Source organism: Trachypithecus francoisi, unplaced genomic scaffold (assembly GCF_009764315.1).
Source record: "Trachypithecus francoisi isolate TF-2019V2 unplaced genomic scaffold, Tfra_2.0 Lachesis_group6, whole genome shotgun sequence".
NCBI classification, from domain to species: domain Eukaryota; kingdom Metazoa; phylum Chordata; class Mammalia; order Primates; family Cercopithecidae; genus Trachypithecus; species Trachypithecus francoisi.
The window spans coordinates 116,354,231-116,374,892 of record NW_022681471.1 but is presented as its reverse complement, the minus strand read 5'-3'; the positions used below and the strand labels follow the sequence as shown (position 1 = coordinate 116,374,892).

The 20,662-nt window shown below is 44.0% G+C and overlaps 1 pseudogene; it reads right to left on the bottom strand.

Moving 5' to 3' along the window:
• Nucleotides 1–4,793: 4,793 nt before the first annotated feature.
• On the bottom strand, nucleotides 4,794–5,901 carry LOC117078315 (annotated as a pseudogene).
• Between the last annotated feature and the right edge of the window lie 14,761 nt (nucleotides 5,902–20,662).

Here is a 20,662-nt window from a genome sequence, read left to right as displayed (position 1 = left end):
GCACTCTAGCCTGGGCGACAGAGCAAGACCCCATCTCAAAAAAAAAAAAAAAAATTTTATATGTGATCAAGTTGGCAAAAATTAGAAAGGAATTATTTAGAGGGTTTTCTAAAAATTAAGCTTTGAGATCAAAAGTACACTAATATAAAACTAAAATTTAATCCCCCGTGTTAAAACAAGGTTTTCTTTTTTTTTTTTTTTATTATACTTTAAGTTCTAGCGTACATGTGCATAACGTTTATATCATGTATAACACCCCAATGCAATCCCTCCCTCCTCCCCCCTCCCCCTGATAGGCCCCAGTGTGTGATGTTCCCCTTCCCGAGTCCAAGTGATCTCATTGTTCAGTTCCCACCTATGAGTGAGAACATGCGGTGTTTGGTTTTCTCTTCTTGTGATAGTTTGCTAAGAATGATGGTTTCCAGCTGCATCCATGTCCCTACAAAGGACGCAAACTCATCCTTTTTGATGGCTGCATAGTATTCCATGGTGTATGTGCCACATTTTCTTAATCCAGTCTGTCACAGATGGACATTTGGGTTGATTCCAAGTCTTTGCTATTGTGAATAGTGCCGCAATACATACGTGTGCATGTGTCTTTGTAGTAGAGTAATTTATAATCCTTTGGGTATATACCCAGAAGTGGGATGGCTGGGTCATATGGTACATCTAGTTCTAGATCCTTGAGGAATCGCCATACTGTTTTCCATAATGGTTGAACTAGTTTACAATCCCACCAACAGTGTAAAATAGGTAGTACCATTCAGGACATAGGCATGGGCAAGGACTTCATGTCTAAAACACCAAAAGCAACGGCAGCAAAAGCCAAAATTGACAAATGGGATCTAATTAAACTAAAGAGCTTTTGCACAGCAAAAGAAAAACAAGGTTTTCTTGGAGTATTCATCTTTTTTTTTTTCCAGAGACCGTTTTTTGTACTAAATGTGTAAACATTAGTCCTCATTTTACAAATTCAAAATCAGACAAATGTATGAGGGTGTATAATTGGTATATTTATAAACTGTATCACTGAAAAACCACTGCGGTCACAATCTATATTACATTCAACTTTTGCATATTTACATGATACTTACTGCAAAGTAAATACAGAATGAACTCCCATCAGCTTAGTTCAGAACACAGGTGATATAATTTCAGAACAAAGGCAGTTTTTTCAACAACAACAAGAAAAAACAGAAGTCTCCCAAGTACCAATTCACTATTTTGTGGAAAAATACAGAAAGACTGGAAGAGTTCCATTCAGGTTTAGTCAGTAAGATGTGTTGTTTGTTTGTTTTGTTTTTAGAGACAGGCTCTCACTCTGTCATCTGGCCTGGAGTGAAGTGGTGCAATTATAGCTCACTGCAGCCTCAAACTCCTGGGTTCAATGAATCCTTCCACCTCAGCCTCCTAAAGCACTGGGATTACAGACGTGAGACACCACACTCAGTCTAGTAAGATATGTTTTTGTTACTGAAATGCAGCTAAAGTTTTAGATTTTAATCACCAAGATAACAGTACTTCTGGTTTACAATTGACCTTAAGATAGTGGATACTAATATATATACATTTTGACATTTTTTTTAAAGTCTTCAAAACTTAAATAATACAATTCTGAAAGTATATGTGCCTTGCCATCCATTCAATAAACAGATTTATTTTATACAGGTCACAAAAGTTCAATTAACCAGAATTCTATATCTATTGCTGCCTGCTAGGGTTCGGTCTTAAGTCTGACTATATCAAAAACAGCAGTTCAGAATTTATTTCATAAAATTAATCCCAAGAGTTGCTGGGTAGCTTTTAAAGTATGTTATTGCTTATAATACAACTCACTAGATAGTCTATACCGGTAGCTTCTGATATCACAATTATCTGGGGAGCTCTTTAAAAAATACATGGGATCCACATCATAGCTAATCACACTAAGAATCGAGAATGTCTGTATTTTGTAATGTTCCCAGGTGATAATGCTGTGCAGCCTGGTGTGGGAAACTCTGACCTGCCACTGAGCTGGTGGTTCTCAATTTTTCAGGCACATTGGAATCACTGGGGGGAACTTTAAAAACTAAAAGCAAAGCAAAACGAACAAAAAACCAGATGTGCTTCAGTAGATTGAGAGTAGTGTGCAGGAACCAGCATTTGAAATAACCATTGCAGCTGGTCCAAAACAACTCAGACACTGCACTCCCTTTGTCAGATACCGCATTAACAATGAGTACAGTCAGCAAGTTAGGCCACATTGTCCTGCAAGCCCTAATGAATCCTGCCCTAGGCAGTTTGAGCAAGGGTTTGAGGGCAACACTCAGCCTTTTCAAATAAAATATATATTCTTAAATATTAGGTCAAAGTCAACTGAATTGTGAGACCATCATTCATTAAAGAACATAAATGCCCTTTCAAACAATTTAAACTTTCTTTTTCTTTTTTTCTTTTGAGACAGTCTTGCTCTGCCACCCAGGCCAGAGGCCAATGGTGCCGTTTCGACTCACTGCAACCTCTGCCTCTCAGGTTCAAGCGATTCTCCTGCCTCAGCCTCCCGAGTAGCTGGGACTACAGGTGCCCGCCACCACGCCTGGCTAATTTTTGTATTTTTAGTAAAGATAGGGTTTCACTATGTTGGCCAGGCTAGTCTCGAACTCCTGACCTCATGATCCACCTGCCTCGGCCTCCCAAAGTGCTGGGATTACAGGCGTGAGCCACTGTGCCTGGCCACAATTTAAACTTTTAAACAAACCAGTTCTTAGCCCTCAACTTAAATCTAATGCTTTCTCCATCATTAGCCTGATACGTGATCAGAGGTGGTGATTCCAGCTTACCAAAAATGTAATGTGGATTATGGAAGATACACATTCATCCATCTTTACAGGCTCTGCACAGTCCCTATGCAATAGAGATTGGAGACCAGTTGGATATTAAATGATACCACAAAACAGTAAATAATACACTCTTGATTTTAAACAATGAAACCTCATAATATTTTCCTCACCTAGTAAGTTTCTACATATAGTATCCAGAAAAAATTCTAGAAAACACTAAAGGTATCATGCCACCTCTTTGTGAAACTATTTACTAATTTTTCACCATCTCTGTTGCTATAAAGTGGGTCATCACTATACATCATTCCATTTCAAGAATTTTTTTTTTTTTTTGACGGAGTCTTGCTCTGTCGCCCGGGCTGGAGTGCAGTGGCTGGATCTCGGCTCACTGCAAGCTCCGCCTCCGGGTTCACACCATTCTCCGCCTCAGCCTCCGGGGTAGCTGGGACTACAGGCGCCCGCCACCTCGCCCGGCTATATTTTTTGTATTGTTTAGTAGAGACGGGGTTTCACCGAGTTAGCCAGGATGTCTCGATCTCCTGCCTTGTGATCCGCCTGCCTCGGCCTCCCAAAGTGCTGGGATTACAGGCGTGAGCCACTGCGCCGGCCTTTTTTTTTTTTTTTTTTTTTGAGACAGAGTTTCGTTCTTGTTGCCAGGCTGGAGTGCAATGGCGCGATCTTGGCTCATTGCAACCTCTGCCTTCTGGGTTCAAGCGATTCTCCTGGCTCAGCCTCCCCAGTAGAGACATGTGTCACCACACCCGGCTAATTTTGTATTTTCAGTAGAGAGGGGGGGTTTCTCCATATTGGTCAGGCTGGTCTCAAACTCCCAACCTCAGGTGATCCACCCGCCTCAGCCTCCCAGAGTGTTGGGATTACCGGCATGAGCCACCACACCCAGCCTCAAGAATTTTCTAAAAGCCAGAAACTGTATCTCAGTGTATGATAACTGTTACTGTAATAGTATACTGTATTATAAACATACAAGCTCATTTGAGTGTGTGATAGCTCCACCAAATTTAGGAATAGATGTAATCTACTTTGTTTTTGTTGTTGTTGTTGTTTGTTTTTTTAGATGGAGTTTTGCTTTCGTTGCCCAGGCTGGATGGAGTACAGTGGCACCATCTCAGCTCACTGCAACCTCCACCTCCCGGGTTCAAGCAATTCTCCTGCCTCAACCTGGCTCAGCCTCCCGAGTAGCTGGGATTACAGGTGCACGCCACCACGCCCAGCTAATTTTGTATTTTTAGTAGAAACAGGGTTTCACCATGTTAGTCAGGCTGGTCTCGAACTCCTGACCTCCAGTGATCCACCTGCCTTGGCCTCCCAAAGTGCTGGGATTACAGGCGTGAGCCACTGTGCCCCGCCTAGATGTACTCTTTGAACCTTCAGAAGCAGTGACAGCAGCACTGGTTAGTAGAACCTATCTGGCATCTTGCTCACCTGAACTGCACCTGAAGTGCTGTTATTTCCTGCGCATGCACTTTTCCATTCTGTTCTTCACAAGGCTCACTCTTTTCCAGGGGTAGATGTGATTAAGCAGCTGGCATTTCTTCTTAACTAAGCAGTGAAAAGACAATTACTAAAAATCAGCATTGTATTACCAGAAAGCCAAGCCAGTTCATAAAATAAGAACTGGAAAGTTTTAAATCTATATTCATTAAGAAACTAAAAATTCATATGAATTTTTAACCACTTAGGGTCTAGACTCAAACCATTTTCCAGTTTCTAAATGATTCAAGGTCAAAATAGTACATTTTAAAATTAAATAAAAATTGAAAAACTTACATATAAATATCAAAAAGCAATGTGATGTCTATATTTAGGAAGAAAGACGTGGAGAAACAGTAATCCTGGAATAAGGATTTCAAGATCTGACATAATGGGATAAGCCACTACCTCAACTTCAGTCTACACTTAAGCCATCTTAATCCAAGTATAGGATAGGAGAAGAAAACACACAAACACAAATGTTCATGTCCTTTTAGCTGGTCTGGCAGTTAACTACTTTTGTCTTTCAAACTCCTCTCAGTACTGCAGTTTAAGTGCTTTTTTTTGTTTTTTTGTTTTTTTGGAGACAGAGTCTTGCTCTGTCACCCAGGCTGGAGTGCAGTGGCACAATCTCAGCTCACTACAACCTCTGCCTCCCGGGTTCAAGAGATTCTCCTGCCTCAGCCTCCCAAGTAGCTGGGACTACAGGCTGGCACTGCCACGCTTAGCTAATTTTTGTATTTTTATTAGAGATGGGGGTTTCATCATGTTGTCCAGGCTGGTCTCAAACTCCTGACCTGAAGTGATCCGCCCTCCTCAGCCTCCCAAAGTGCTGGGATTACAGGCGTGAGCCACCACGCCTGGCCTGTGCTCTTTTTTAAAAATTTGATGTTTCCGGCCGGGCGCGGTGGCTCAAGCCTGTAATCCCAGCACTTTGGGAGGCCGAGACGGGCGGATCACGAGGTCGGGAGATCGAGACCATCCTGGCTAACACGGTGAAACCCCGTCTCTACTAAAATATACAAAAAATTAGCGGGCGAGATGGCGGGCGCCTGTAGTCCCAGCTACTCGGGAGGCTGAGGCAGGAGAATGGCGTAAACCCGGGAGGCGGAGCTTGCAGTGAGCTGAGATCTGGCCACTGCACTCCAGCCTGGCGACAGAGCGAGACTCCGTCTCAAAAAAAAAAAAAAAAAAAAAAAATTTGATGTTTTTTTCACAAAGCATCAGCATCTCTTTTCTTATGTTCACCAACGCGGCAGGATAGCGTTTAGCCTCAGCAAACAAAGCATTAATATCTAACATAGAATGATATTCTTTAAATTTTGAAATCTCTTGTTCCAGTGTGTCTGACAATACAACCTCGTTCTGCATGAGTTCCTGGAGGGTTTGTTTTGATCTGTGCAGATCTGGCAAGTAATGAGAAAGCAATCCTTCTGCCAGTTGCTCCACAGTTTTGTTTTATAGTCAAGTCCTCTATTAACCCTTCATCTGGAGAAGTGTCACTTAAACCCAGCGTGGGCTCCCAGGCCTCCAGGCTGTTGGGTGGCCTTATCAGGGCCCCCACCAGGGACGCTGGCCCAAGGACACTCATGTCCCTCCAGCTAGGAACAGGGAAGGGGCCTCATCTGCTTTGTTATTTTTATTTATTTATTTATTTATTTCTTGAGACAGAGTTCAAACACTCTGTCTTTGTTCCCTAGGCTGGAGTGCAGTGGCGCAATCTCCACTCGCTGCAACCTCCACCTCCTGGGTTCAAGCAATCCTTCTGCCTCAGCCTCCTGAGTAGCTGGGATTACAGGTGCGTGCCACCATGCCCAGCTAATTTTTGTATTTTTAATAGAGATGGGGTTTCACCATGTTGGTTAGGCTGGTCTCAAACTCCTGACCTCATGATCCACCTACCTTGGCCTCCCAAAGTGATGGGATTACAGGCATGAGCCACGGCGGCCAGCCCCATTTTTCAGATTTAAGAATACTTTTTTCTTTCTTTCTTTTTTTTGAGACGGAGTCTCGCTCTGTCGCCCAGGCTGGAGTGCAGTGGCCGGATCTCAGCTCACTGCAAGCTCCGCCTCCCGGGTTCATGCCATTCTCCTGTCTCAGCCTCCCGAGTAGCTGGGACTACAGGCGCCCGCCACCTCGCCCGGCTAGTTTTTTGTATTTTTTTAGTAGAGACGGGGTTTCACCGTGTTAGCCAGGATGGTCTCGATCTCCTGACCTCGTGATCCGCCCGTCTCGGCCTCCCAAAGTGCTGGGATTACAGGCTTGCGCCACCGCGCCCAGCCACTTTTTTCTTTTAAGCTACCTATAGTTTACAACAATTTGATAAAGTATATTTTTGTAAACAGAAATTGAAGGCCGAGGTGGGTGGATCACCTGAAGTCAGGAGTTTGAGACCAGCCTGGCCAACATGGCGAAATCCCGTCTCTACTAAAATACAAAAATTAGCTGGGCGTGGTGGCAGGCGCCTGTAATCCCAGCTACTCAGGAAGCTGAGGCAAGAGAATCACTTGAACCCAGGAGGCAGAGGTTTCAGTGAGCTGAGATCATGCTGCACTCCAGCCTGGATGACAGAGAAAGACTCTTTAAAAAAAAAAAAAAAAAAAAAAATTGAAGTATTTGCTTTTTCTTCCTACCTTATCCCTCCAGAATTGGAAACTATTCATGAGTATTCTTATTTTATGGCAATCTGGTTATTCACATAAGTTCAATAAAAATTTGCTTTCTTTATGACAGGCTACAATTGACAACACTGGTTAAAATAACAAGTCTTTGACTGGAATGTCATATTTGAGAATGTGCATAAAATGCCTGCTTTCAAGGGTTCCTAGCCTTACAGTGTGGAAAAAAGTCACTTCCTGGAAGGCCCAGGAATCTCAAGATATTAGATACTACAGGCAAAGTCTGATGTCTGCCTTAGTTTGTGACTTGTTTTTCTGAGACGACAGAGCGGGCACAAAAGAACCAGCGACTAGGCAAGTGTAGGAGCAAAACTGCAAGTTTATTTTGGTCACCTAGCTTCAGGGGAAGAAGGTGGGTGGGGAGAGGTCTGTCGGCCTCTGGCAAATGAGGCCCACAGAGTCGCCCGTGTAGCTCTCGGACGGAGTTCCGACAGTCCCGACCGCAGTGGGGAAGCTGGGAAGTCCGTGCGTGGCATTCGGTTGGAGGGCTTTTCTAGGAGTGGGAGGGTGATAGGCGGGGCAGGGTGTGTCGGGGGCGTTCCGCAGGTGCGACCAGGTAAATCTTGGTCTCTTCGGATTGACATCACCTGGCACATGCCCAGTTGGTCTGCACCTTCCAGGGTCGCCGGCTGCATTTTCGCCCGCGCGGGAAAAGTTGGTGGGGGGGCGGATGAAGAACCCGGAAGTGCACCATCTTGCCTCCGTTCATCCAAACAGTTTGGTTTTTTATTATTGAGCGGTTTTCATTTTTATTTTTATTTTTATTTTTATTTTTGAGACAGAGTCTCACTCTGTCGCCCAGGCTGGAGTGCAGTGGCGCGATCTCGGCTCACCGCAACCTCCGTCTCCCGGGTTCAAGCAATTCTCCTGTCTCAGCCTCCTGAATAGCTAGGATTATAGACACATGCCACCACGCCCGGCTAATTTTTGTATTTTTTAGTAGAGATGGGGTTTCACCATGTTGGCCAGGTTAGTCTCAAACTCCTGACCTCAGGTGATCCGCCCACCTCGGCCTCCCAAAGTGCTGGGATTACAGGTGCGAGCCACTGCGCCTGGCCTATTATTGAGAGGTTTTAAAAAGTCCAATGTGAGACTCCTTACAAAATTTCCAACAACTTGTAAAAGAACCTAACTGATTATTCTTGCTGCACTTACATAAAACAACCAGGCCAAGTTTAATGAGAGTAAACTTATTTTGCAAACAGATTAGTTTACCTCTGATTACCTTTAGTAGAAATTGAGTGACTGTAGAGAGAAAAATTATGTTTCAGAAGAACAAATATAGTACCCCTGTTACTAGATCATAGCCCTGTTCACTGTGTTTGAGTTTTATTATCTACTTGTAGACTGGACTGGATTCTGAATTCTAGTTTCCTCCAATACCTGACTACAGGACTCCAACTAAGAACAAAAAGTGCTCTGTTCCTAAAGCCCTATAAGCTGAAGCTGAACAACTCAATGTAAATTTGGGAAGGGACAAGTCTCATGCCTGATGTGTGGGCTACACAAATACTTCACCAGAATGACCAATGCCACAACCAGAAACACTGAAAACTACAAACCAGGATGCGAAGCTGCCAACTTCACACTGCGGACAGCTTTCCTGAGACAATCGGAAGAAGGCTCCCTATCCTAAGACTCTGACTCCTCTGAGTTTTTCTTTGCTTATTCTTACCTCTTTCACTTGGCAGAATAATGCCGTAGTTAGAATTTCACAATCAGTAGCTTCTGTGGGTCACTTGCAAATGGTCACTCTTTGCTTTAATTTAACCCAGTCATGGGATGCTAGATAATAAAATTGCTGCCTACTGCCATCTGTACAATTGCTAACACTTCTTGTTGTGCAGGGATAAATCCATCAGGTGTTGGAGACTCAGTTGCAAAAATTAACAGGCTACTTGTTTATGATGGTAGAACCCTCATCTGGCTCCTTCTTTGATCTACTGAATTTTAGTTGGGTTGGTTTATGGGAACCTTGGCTAAGAACCATACTCCAAATTCTTGGTATTATCCTCCTGATAGTTACAATGGTAGTCTCCGTAGTGCACTGTCTCCTCTCAAAAAGTTTTAAATGTTTGAACACAGCCATTTGTCAAGCATGAAATGGTCTCTCATCTGCTGGAATGACAAAAACTCAGAGAAGTGTGTGATCATGAAGATACCATAACTTATGATTGATATGTTGAGACTAGAAACCCAAATGATGGTAACTGAGAGCAGTGCTGATGCCCTCAGTTTTGGTCACGCTCTCACCTAGGGGAGAGCGTGAACAAAAGGGGAGAATTGTTAAACAGAAATCTGTAGGAGGCCATTGTTTTCAACTAAGCAACAAAAAGACCAGACTCAAACTCAAATGGAGTCACTCATGCTGAAGTGCCACATCACCAAACCAAAAATGAGTTGGTAGCTGGCCTTCCAAAAAATCAGGATAGTGAAACAGCCTAATTTCCCAAATGGGCCAATTTCCATCGATGCGATAATGAAGTTCCCTCTGCCTTTAATCCTTAAAACAAAATGTAATCTGAAACTGGCTGGGCACAGTGGCTCATGCCTGTAATCCCAGCATTTTGGGAGGCCGAGGCAGGTGGATCACTTGAGGTCAGGAGTTCGAGACCAGCCTGGCCAACACATGGTGAAACCCCATCTCTACTAAAAATACGTTAGGCATGGTGGAGGCACTGTAATCCCAGCTACTCAGGAGGCTGAGGCAGGAGAATCACTTGAACCCAGGAAGAGGAGGTTGCAGTGAGCCAAGATCATGCCACTGCACTCCAGCCTGGGCAAAACTCCATCCCCCAACAAAAAGAAAAAAAAAAAAATGTAATGTGAAGTAACCTGGTATTAACCAATCAATTCCAATCAGTTATTTGTCTAGTGTTCTGTTTCTCTGTTTCTGCCTTACAAGGAAAGTAACTTGGAGGAGACCAGTCTGCTTTCATTCTTTGGTTCCGCTTTCTTCAGCTTTTCTCTGTCTATACCAACCTCCTCTGCTCAACTCATTGGAACACTTATTCTAATTTTATGGAGTGAAGTATCGCCTGATTCTAGAATCACAAAGCCAAGTGAGATCTTTAAATTGTAATGTTGTCATTTCACAATATACATTGTGCAATTTATTCTATTATTCAAATTGTGTATCAAACATAAGAGAATGTATGTTTAAAGGAGAGTGTATGTTTCTTTATTTTTGAGACCTTCAAGATCTAGCAATATACCAGATTAACTATCCTGCAACCCTGCCTGCTACACACACCAGAAGTAATGAATAAAATATAACAAACATCTTTTTTTTTTTTTTTTTTTTTTGAGACGGAGTCTCGCTCTGTCGCCCAGGCTGGAGTGCAGTGGCCGGCTCTCAGCTCACTGCAAGCTCCGCCTCCGGGTTCACGCCATTCTCCTGTCTCAGCCTCCCGAGTAGCTGGGACTACAGGCGCCCGCCTCGTCGCCCGGCTAGTTTTTTGTATTTTTTTAGTAGAGACGGGGTTTCACCGTGTTAGCCAGGATGGTCTCGATCTCCTGACCTCGCGATCCGCCCGTCTCGGCCTCCCAAAGTGCTGGGATTACAGGCTTGAGCCACCGCGCCCGGCCAACAAACATCTTTTTTAAGTGCACAACTAAGCGTGCAGGAAAGTGAAAGAAGCCCCTAGGGAGCAGAAAAAAAGAGCATAACTAAAACCATAGCAATATGAACACCAGACAGGATTGACTTTAAGGCAAAGAATATCATTAGGGATTAAAAATGGTCATTACTGAATGCTAAAAGGAATAATTCACCAGCAAAATACAATAATAAACATATGCATCTAATAATACAACTTTAAAATGTGTAATGCAAAACTCAACATAACTACCCAACTGAATTGGTAGAGGGAGATTTTTTAATATACCTCTGTCAGTAATTGATAATGAAAATTTTAAAAATTCATGTATAGAATTAATAACCCAATTAGTTTACCTAATTGTGTATAAATACGTATATAATTTATACTGTGCATGTGTGCATACACACAGATGTACAACTCTGCAATCGATTTTAGAGAATACACATTATTTTCAAGTACACACGAAGCATTTATAAAAATTGATTATGAATTAGACCAAAAAGACACTCTATTCTCTGATCATATACAATTAAATTATAAAGAAGTATAAAAAGATAACCATATTAATGAATGAGTGAAAAAGGATATAACTCTAGATCTACCAGAAAATGACCAAAAAAAGTTCATAAGAATACTGTGAATAACTTTATACCAATAATTTTTAAAACTAGGTGAATGGTTGAGGCAGGAGGATCACTTAAAGTCAAGAGTTCAAGGCCAGCCTAGGCAACACGGTGAGACCCTCTCTCTACAAAAAATTTAAAAATTTGGCTGGGTGCAGTGGCTCACGCTTGTAATCCCAGCACTTTGGGAGGCCGAGGTGGGCGGATCATGAGGTCAGGAGTTCAAGACCAGCCTGGCCAACACAGTGAAACCCCGTCTCCACTGAAAATACAAAAATTAGCTGGACATGGTGATGGGCGCCTGTAATCCCAGCTACTCGGGAGCCTGAGGCGGGAGAATCACTTGAACCGGGAGGTGGAGGTTGCAGTGAGCCGAGATTGTGCCACTGTACTCCAGCCTGGGCGACAGAGCTAGACTCTGTATCAAATAAATAAATAAATAAATAAATAAATAAATAAATAAATAAAATAAAATAAAAATAAAAATAAAAAATTAGCCAGGTGTGGTGGTGGTGCGTGCATGTAGTCACAGCTACTCGAGATGCTGAGGTGGGAGGATCATCTGAGCCCACAAATTCGAGGCTGCAGTGAGCTGTGATCATGCCACTATACTCCAACCTGGGTGACAGAGCAAGACTCCATCTCTAAAACAGAAAAAAACAAAACCATGGACTTTTTTTTTTTTTTTTTTTTTTTTTTTTTTTTTGAGACGGAGTCTCGCTCTGTCGCCCAGGCTGGAGTGCAGTGGCCAGATCTCAGCTCACTGCAAGCTCCGCCTCCCAGGTTCACGCCATTCTCCTGCCTCCGCCTCCCGAGTAGCTGGGACTACAGGCGCCCGCCACCTCGCCCGGCTAATTTTTGTATTTTTAGTAGAGACGGGGTTTCACCATGTTAGCCAGGATGGTCTCGATCTCCTGACCTCGTGATCCGCCCGTCTCAGCCTCCAAAGTGCTGGGATTACAGGCTTGAGCCACCGCGCCCGGCCTTTTTTTTTTTTTTTTTTGAGATGGAGTTTTGCTCTTGTTGTCTAGGCTGGAGTGCAATGGCACAATCTCGGCTCACTGCAACCTCTGCCTCCCAGGTTCAAGGGATTCTCCTGCCTCAGCATCCCAAGTAGCTGGGATTATGGTGCCCGCTACCATGCCCAGCTAATTTTTGTATTTTTAGTAGAGACGGGGTTTCACCAAGTTGGCCAGGCTGGTCTTGAACTCCTGACCTCAGGTGATTCACGCGCCTTGGCCTCCCAAAGTGCTGGGATTACAGGCGTGAGCCACCGCGCCCGGCCCCATGGACCATTTTCTATGGAAAAATATAACTCAAGAACAAAAGGAGTGTCTGAAGAGACATATAACCATTAAAGAATGTGATGGCTTTGTAATTGTGTCAGTTTGGCTAGGCTGAACTATCTTTCTCAGAATTCCCTCTCTTGTATGTTTCTGGTTAGGGTGGGCCAGGAGATTTGGGAGGCAAAAGGAAAGGAGTTGCTATTTTGCAGCTTACGCATGCTGTGGCTGATCTACAGATTTACCTCAATGGTGTGAAACAGTAGCTAGGCCTGCAATTGCTCTGCCTTCCCCTGGATCCTGTCAGCTTCTCTGATTTCTGGGCTGTGTTCATGTGTTTAGTTCCATGACCGAAAGCCTTGGCTTCTGCAGGGCAACTCGATGACCAAGGTCAGAGATGGTAAGAAAGGACACAGGCTTCAGTTCATTTTCGTGGGGTGCCAGCTTGTGTTTGTGGGTTTCAGCCTGCTCGTGATCTTCCTTCCTGACTACCTGCCCTGTAGACTTTGAGCTCCAGCATCAGATATGGAGACCATATCTGGTTTCTACTGGTTATCTACCTATAAATCATCAATCATCTATCTCCCAACCTACCTATCTGTATCTTCTACTGGTTCTGCCTCTGGTTGAACTCAGACTGACACAGAATTTGGTACCGAGAGTAGTTCCAGAAGAACAGAATCTTAAAGATAAGTGCTCTGAATTGGTTCTGGGTTTTCTGAAATTGGTTCCCTACTCCGATTTGATTTGAAGGCACAAATAGCCCTGTTTCCAGTGATAAAGAGGTACTTGTACTCCACAGCGTGAAGTGGCAAAATAGTTACTCAAATGATCACCTTCAGATACTTGCAATCAAGTACCTATAGAAGGCAAGCCTCTAGGAGAACAAATATTTGCTACCTTTAACATTTTAGTCAAAAGAATGAGTATAATAGGGTTGGTTGGTTTGTTGATTACTGAAGAACTTGGGTAAAGAAAGTGATCAGCTCAGGTCTACATAAAGGACCTGAATGTTTCTATAACTACCAGGAAAGAAACTCTTATCTCCTATAACCACAAGGCTTAGATTTCTGAAAGCCAAACCCAAAGTCTAATCCTGTGAATGCTCGATGACAATCCAAATTGAATTCCCAACCTCTTAGGGTGTGTTGCTGAAAAGACAATGATTGGGAAGGAATGGCAGCCTGAAAATTGGAATGGGGACCTGTTAGAAATGCTTGTTCCCCAGTGCTGTAAAGAATTAGCACTTGAGGCCGGGCGCGGTGGCTCAAGCCTGTAATCCCAGCACTTTGGGAGGCCGAGGCGGGCGGATCACGAGGTCAGGAGATCGAGACCATTCTGGCTAACACGGTGAAACCCGGTCTCTACTAAAAAAAAATACAAAAAACTAGCCGGGCGAGGTGGCGGGCGCCTGTAGTCCCAGCTATTCGGGAGGCTGAGGCAGGAGAATGGCGTAAACCCGGGAGGCAGAGCTTGCAGTGAGCTGAGATCCGGCCACTGCACTCCAGCCCGGGCGACAGAGCGAGACTCTGTCTCAAAAAAAAAAAAAAAAAAAAAAAAAAAAAAAAAAAGGCCTTGCTGAGGAAATTAAATTTATGTTCAAGTGCTTTTTTTTTTTTTTTTTTTTGAGACAGAGTCTCGCTCTGTCGCCCGGGCTGGAGTGCAGTGGCCAGATCTCAGCTCACTGCAAGCTCTGCCTCCCGGGTTTACGCCATTCTCCTGCCTCAGCCTCCCGAGTAGCTGGGACTACAGGCGCCGCCACCTCGCCCGGCTAGTTTTTGCATTTTTTAGTAGAGACGGGGTTTCACCGTGTTCACCAGGATGGTCTCGAACTCCTGACCTTGTGATCCGCCCGTCTCGGCCTCCCAAAGTGCTGGGATTACAGGCTTGAGCCACCGCGCCCGGCCAGCAAGGCCATTTTTTAACTTTCTGCAGAAAGGGTACACTCGCCAGTAGTTTTGCCATGAGAGTACACCGAACAAAGGAGACAGGGTCATTTAAAACCTGACGCAGCCACCTTACTGCTGTGTCCGGTTTCCATTGGCTGTAATGGGACCTCACGTTCTGTATTTGTCCTGATTGGCTAGCAACTTAGAACTTTTTTTTTTTTTTTTTTTTTTTTTTTTTTGAGGCGGAGTCTCACTCTGTCGCCCGGACTGGAGTGCAGTGGCCAGATCTCAGCTCACTGCAAGCTCCGCCTCCCGGGTTTACGCCATTCTCCTGCCTCAGCCTCCTGAGTAGCTGGGACTACAGGCGCCGCCACCTCGCCCGGCTAGTTTTTGTATTTTTAGTAGAGACGGGGTTTCACCGTGTTAGCCAGGATGGTCTCGATCTCCTGACCTCGTGATCCACCCGTCTCGGCCTCCCAAAGTGCTGGGATTACAGGCTTGAGCCACCGCGCCCGCCTTTTTTTTTTTTTTTTTGAGATGGAGTCTCGCTCTGTCGCCCAGGCTGGAGTGCAGTGGCACAATCTCGGCTCACCCCAATCTCCGCCTCCTGGGTTCAAGTGATTCTCCTGCCTCAGCCTCCCTAGTAGGTGGGACTACAGGCGCATGCCACCATGCCCAGCTAATTTTTTGTATTTTTAGTAGCGACAGGGTTTCATCGTGTTAGCCAGAATGGTCTCAATCTCCTGACCTCGTGATCTGCCACCCTTAGCCTCCCAAAGTGTTGGGATTACAGGTGTGAGCCACCACGCCCAGCCTGCAATTTAGAACTTTTTAAAAGAGAGAAAGGCAGAGGAGAACAAAGGAAGGAGGAAGTAACTTGTGGAATGCTGAGAAAGGTAAAAACACCTTCAAATAAGGAAGAGGAACAGGCTATGACCTAATGCTTGCTTGGGCCAGTATAAGCATGCCAGGGCAAATATTTAGGCTAAATTGTGGGAGCTAAGGACATAAAGTACATTGATTTTTTTTATTACGGCTAGCAGGTATTTAAGAATGTTAGCACAGGTCTTTGAATAAATTTTGCTTCTAAGAGAAGTTACTATTTATTCCTAATTAGATGGGGAGGAAAGTCTTTGAAGAGGAACCTCTACTTTACTTTTTCCAGGACCCACCAGCAGATTTTGATTCTTTTTTTTTTTTTTTTTTTGTTTGAGACGGAGTCTCGCTCTGTCACCCAGGCTGGAGTGCAGTGGCCGGATCTCGACTCACTGCAAGCTCTGCCTCCTGAGTTCACGCCACTCTCCTGCCTCAGCCTCCCAAGTAGCTGGGACTACAGGCACCCGCCACCTCGCCCAGCTAGTGTTTTGTATTTTTTAGTAGAGACGGGGTTTCACCGTGTTAGCCAGGATGGTCTCGATCTCCTGACCTTGTGATCCGCCCGTCTCGGCTTCCCAAAGTGCTGGGATTACAGGCTTGAGCCACCGCACCCGGTCAGATTTTGATTCTTATTTTCCTTTCCTGGAGAAGCAGCCCTGCCACCCCTGCCTGAGGAGGGTAGTTTTCCCCTTTTTGGGCTTGGAGGACCTGTAATGGCCTCCCCTGAGTTAGTTGCCTTGCAAGGTACTACTGATCCTTTTCAAGTCCTACCCCACCACCTCTCTCTATTTGGATGTGCTACTATGACCCTATATGGAAGATCAGAAGTGCTTGAAGGACTCAAGAGCATCAAAATGGTAAATGTGTGTGTAAAATCTAAATGAATAATAACCTCTTATAAGAGTTAAAACAACAGCAAAGGTGCCCTTGACACACCTCCAGGAGGCCCTGATGACACGTGCCCAAGGTGGTCAGAGCACAGCTTGGTTTTATACATTTTAGGGAGACATGAGACATCAATCAACGCATGTAAGATAAACATTGGTGTGGTCTGGAAAGGGGACAACTCGGAGAGAGGAGGGGGCTTCTAGGTCACAGGTAGGCTAGAGACAAACGATTGCATTCTTTTGAATTTCTGATTAGCCTTTCCAAAGGAGGCAATCACATATGCATTTATTTCAGTGAACAGAGGGATGACTTTGAATAGAATGGCAGGCAGGTTTGCCCTAAGCAGTTCCCAGCTTAGTGATTTTGGGGGCCCAAGATGTTTTCCTTTCACCAGTCTAAATAAGTGATTGCTGTGTTTTTTGTTTGTTTGTTTTGTTTTGTTTTTGAGACGGAGTTTCGCTCTTATTGCCCAGGTGTGTACAATGGCATGATCTTGGCTCACCGCAACCTCTGCCTCCCTAGTTCAAGCGATTCTCCTGCCTCAGCCTCCCAAGTAGCTGGGACTACAGGCATGTGCCACCATGCCCAGCTAATTTTGTATTTTTAGTAGAGACGGGATTTCTCCATGTTGGTCAGGCTGGCCTCGAACTCCCAACCTCAGGTGATCCGCCCGCCTCAGCCTCCCAGAGTGTTGGGATTATAGGCGTGAGCCACCGTGCCCGGCAATTGCTGTTTTTAAGACATTAAATTTTAGAGTAGTTTATAATGTGGCAAAAACTAAATTATAAGGAAATGGATATCTACAGGTGGAGTGCTATCCTAACAAAAACTGAAATATGTGTCAGTGACTTTGGAACAAGGTGTTAGTGTGCCTGGACCAAACTGAGGATCGGGCTGCTATTTCTTGTGGCCCAATAACAAGATGCAGATGAAATGGAGAGGAAGAGAGTTCTCATTTCTGCAACTGGCTATAGGGAGAAGACCTGGAAATTATGGCCAGACCAACTCAAAATTACAAAGTTTTCCAGAGCTTATATACCTTCTAAGCTATATGTCTATGTATAAGTGTGCATTCATCTAAAAAAATAAGTGATTAACTTCTTTTAATCTATAACTAAGGTCTGAGTCCTGAACACCTTCCTCTAGAGCATCAGTAAATTTACTTAATTTAACTGGGTCCAGGTGCTGGGGTGATTACCTTTATCTTGTCTCCTGCTAAATCATGGAGGTTTGGGGAGTTCCTTCAGACCCCCAATAAACTTGTTTGTGGAGGCCTGTGGAGTTTCTTCAGACCCCCAATAAAACTTGTGTAATCCTAAATAGGTCCGGTTAAGAATTCCTTCATTATCTTGCCATGCTTTAAGGCCCAGGAAAGGCCTAGACAAAACTCTTAGTAGGCTTTTGCTACATTCCAGCCTTTGTATAGGGCGCTGGCTCTTTCAGCTTTTGATATTTGACTGAACCCCTCAGTCAGTACTGAAACAGTTGTGATGGAGGCCTGCGTTAGTGAGACCTGGCCCGCCACATTAGGGCAGAGGCTGGCAAAGCAGTGAGGAAACAGCAAAGGCTGGAAAATTAGCTAGGAAACTGCTATTGCAGGCTACAAAACATGGTTACACATGTTATGTGGTTTTGAAACAATTTCCAAAAGTGTAGTCTATGATAATATGGAAGATGGAAAAGCTTCTTAATGAACTTTGGATTTGACTAAGGAGGTCCACAGGCAAAATGTTGAAAGTGACAGCTGATTGGTCCTAGCTGTGTGTAATAGAGTATAAGAAAAGAGAGATGAGTCCAAGCAAAATCTGTTCAGTTTTCAAGCAGGATTTATGAGGAATATAAAGGGGCCAGGGCAGGCTGAGTTGGAAAATGAAAGTACTTTTAATCTCTATCATCCAGCTAGAAGAAGATTTTCAAAGTAAATGAAAACCTGAAGTTACCTTCTGCTTCTGGCCAACATGGAGTAACAGGGACCAGATGTATCCTTCTGATACAACACAAACAAAAAGACAGAATATCTGAAACAATGATTTCCAAAACACTGGACATCAGGCACTAAAGAACAGTCATCCTGGAGAGATGAGAAATGAATGAGGTAAACCCTACAATTGCTCCAGCTTACTCCCTTCAGAGAGTTTACAAGCTGTGGCACAGGGAGGGGAAACTCAGGCAAAGCCAGAAGAATCCCTAAATTGGGAGACCAAGGTGGCTAGAGTTTGTAGGACATAGTCCTGGAGAGGAGACAGCTGCACAGAGAGAGAACTCTGGAAATCTGCAGAGGACTCCCCACCTCAAGTTTTCAGCAGAAGGCTGAGCAGTGCATGCACATGAGGAAATTACCTGAGGCCAGGGAAAGAACCACCTGCTGCTCACTTAGGGCCAAGAATAAAGCCTTGTCCCACTAATTAGTGTGGAAAATCTCCTAATTTTTGGAGTACTGGATAGAGTACTCCAAAGGACCTTGCCTCAGTAGTGGGAAATAATAGCTTTAGACTAAACACCGCTCTCTTTCCATATAATTCACTTTATTAACAAACCAAAAAAATCATATGAGTATCTCAGTAAACATAGATGTTGGATAATATCCAACATCCATTTGTGATAAAACTTCTCAGCAAACTAGAAACAGAAGGAAAATTCCTTAACCTAATAAAGGGCATATATGACAAACCTACAGCTCTGGCCAGTATAATCCAGTAAGAGGAAGAAATATAGACATCCAGATTTGAACAGAAGAAGAAAAATTATCTCTGTGTGCAGATGACATGATCTGATGGACTTACAAAAGAGCTACCAGAACTAATAAGCTAGTTTAGCAAGTTTGCAGGACATACGATCAATATATAAAAATCAGTTTTACTTCAATATACTTACAACCAACAATCATAAATTGGAATTTAAAAACCAATACTGGCCGGGTGCAGTGGCTCACACCTGTAATCCCAGCACTTTGGAAGGCTGAGGCGGGCGGATCACCTGAGGTTGGGAGTTCGAGGCCAGCCTGACCAACATGGAGAAATCCCGTCTCTACTAAAAATACAAAATTAGCCGGGCGCGGTGGCACATGCCTATAATCCCAGCTGCTCGAGAGGTTGAGGCAGGAGAATCGCTTGAACCCGGGAGGCGGAGGTTGCAGTGAGATGAGATCGCACCGTTGCACTCCAGCCTGGGCAACAAGAGCAAAACTCCATCTCAAAACAAACAAAAAACAACAAAAAAAACCCCAATACTATTTAAAAGAGCTTCGAAAAATGGAATATTTAGCAATAAATGTGACAAAGTATTTGCAAATTGTGCACTAGAAGCTACAAATATTGCTGAGGGAAATTAAAGATCTAAATAAATCTTGAGCTATACTGTGTTGAGTCAGAAGACTCAATAATGTGAAGATCCCCAATCATTCCCAATTTATTAATCCATAGATTCCACACAATCCCAGTGAAAATCCCAGCAGCCTTTTTTTAAAAAAATAGAAATCAATAGACTAATTCTAAAATTCATATGAAAATGCAAAGGACCTAGAATATGCAAAACAACATTGAAAAAGCAGAACGAATTTAGAGAAGTAACACTCTACCTTGTATCAAGAGGTATTATAAAGCTCTGCTCATTAAATGGTGTGGTATTGGTGTAAAGATAAATAAATAGGTCAATAAAACAGCGTAGAGTCCAGAAATAGATCCATACATGTGTGGACAACAGACTTTTTGTGTTTTTGCTTTGTAAATAACTGTTTATTTTGTAATAGGTTTATAAAAAAGTTGTAGAGATAGTACAGAGAGTTCTAGATACCTCAAACCCAGTTTCCCCTATTCACATCTTACATTGGTATGGTACACTTGTCACAATTAATGAGCCAATGTCGATGCATTATTATTACTATTATTTTGGGATGGAGTTCTGCTCTTTTTGCCCAGGCTGGAGTGCAGTGGCGTGATCTTGGCTCACTGCAACCTCTGCCTCCTGAGTTCAAGTGATTCTCCTGCCTCAGCCTCCCAAGTAGCTGGGATTACGGGTGCCTGCCACCTGCCCGGCTAATTTTTGTGTTTTTAGTAGAGACACACCAACCTGGCTAATTTTTGTATTTTTGGTAGAGACGGGGTTTCACCGTGTTACCCAGGCTGGTCTTGAACTCCTGACCTCAGGTGATCTGCCTGCCTTGGCCTCCCAAAATGCTGGGATTATAGGCGTGAGCCACCGTGCCTGGCCTTGATGCATTATTATTAACTAATGCAGGGGTCCCCAATCCCTGGACTGCGGACAGGTACTAGTCTGTGGCCTGTTAGGAACTGGTCCGCACAGCAGGAGGTGGGCGGCAGGTGAGCTCGCATTACAGCCTGAGTTCTCCCTCCTGTGGGATCAGTGGCAGCATTAGACTCTCACAGGAGCTCGAACCCTATTGTGAACTGCGCATGTGAGGGATCTGGGTTGCAAGCTCCTTGTGAGAATCTAATGCCTGGTGATCTGAGGTGTGGAACAGTTTCATCCCGAAACCATCCCCCGACCCCGGTCT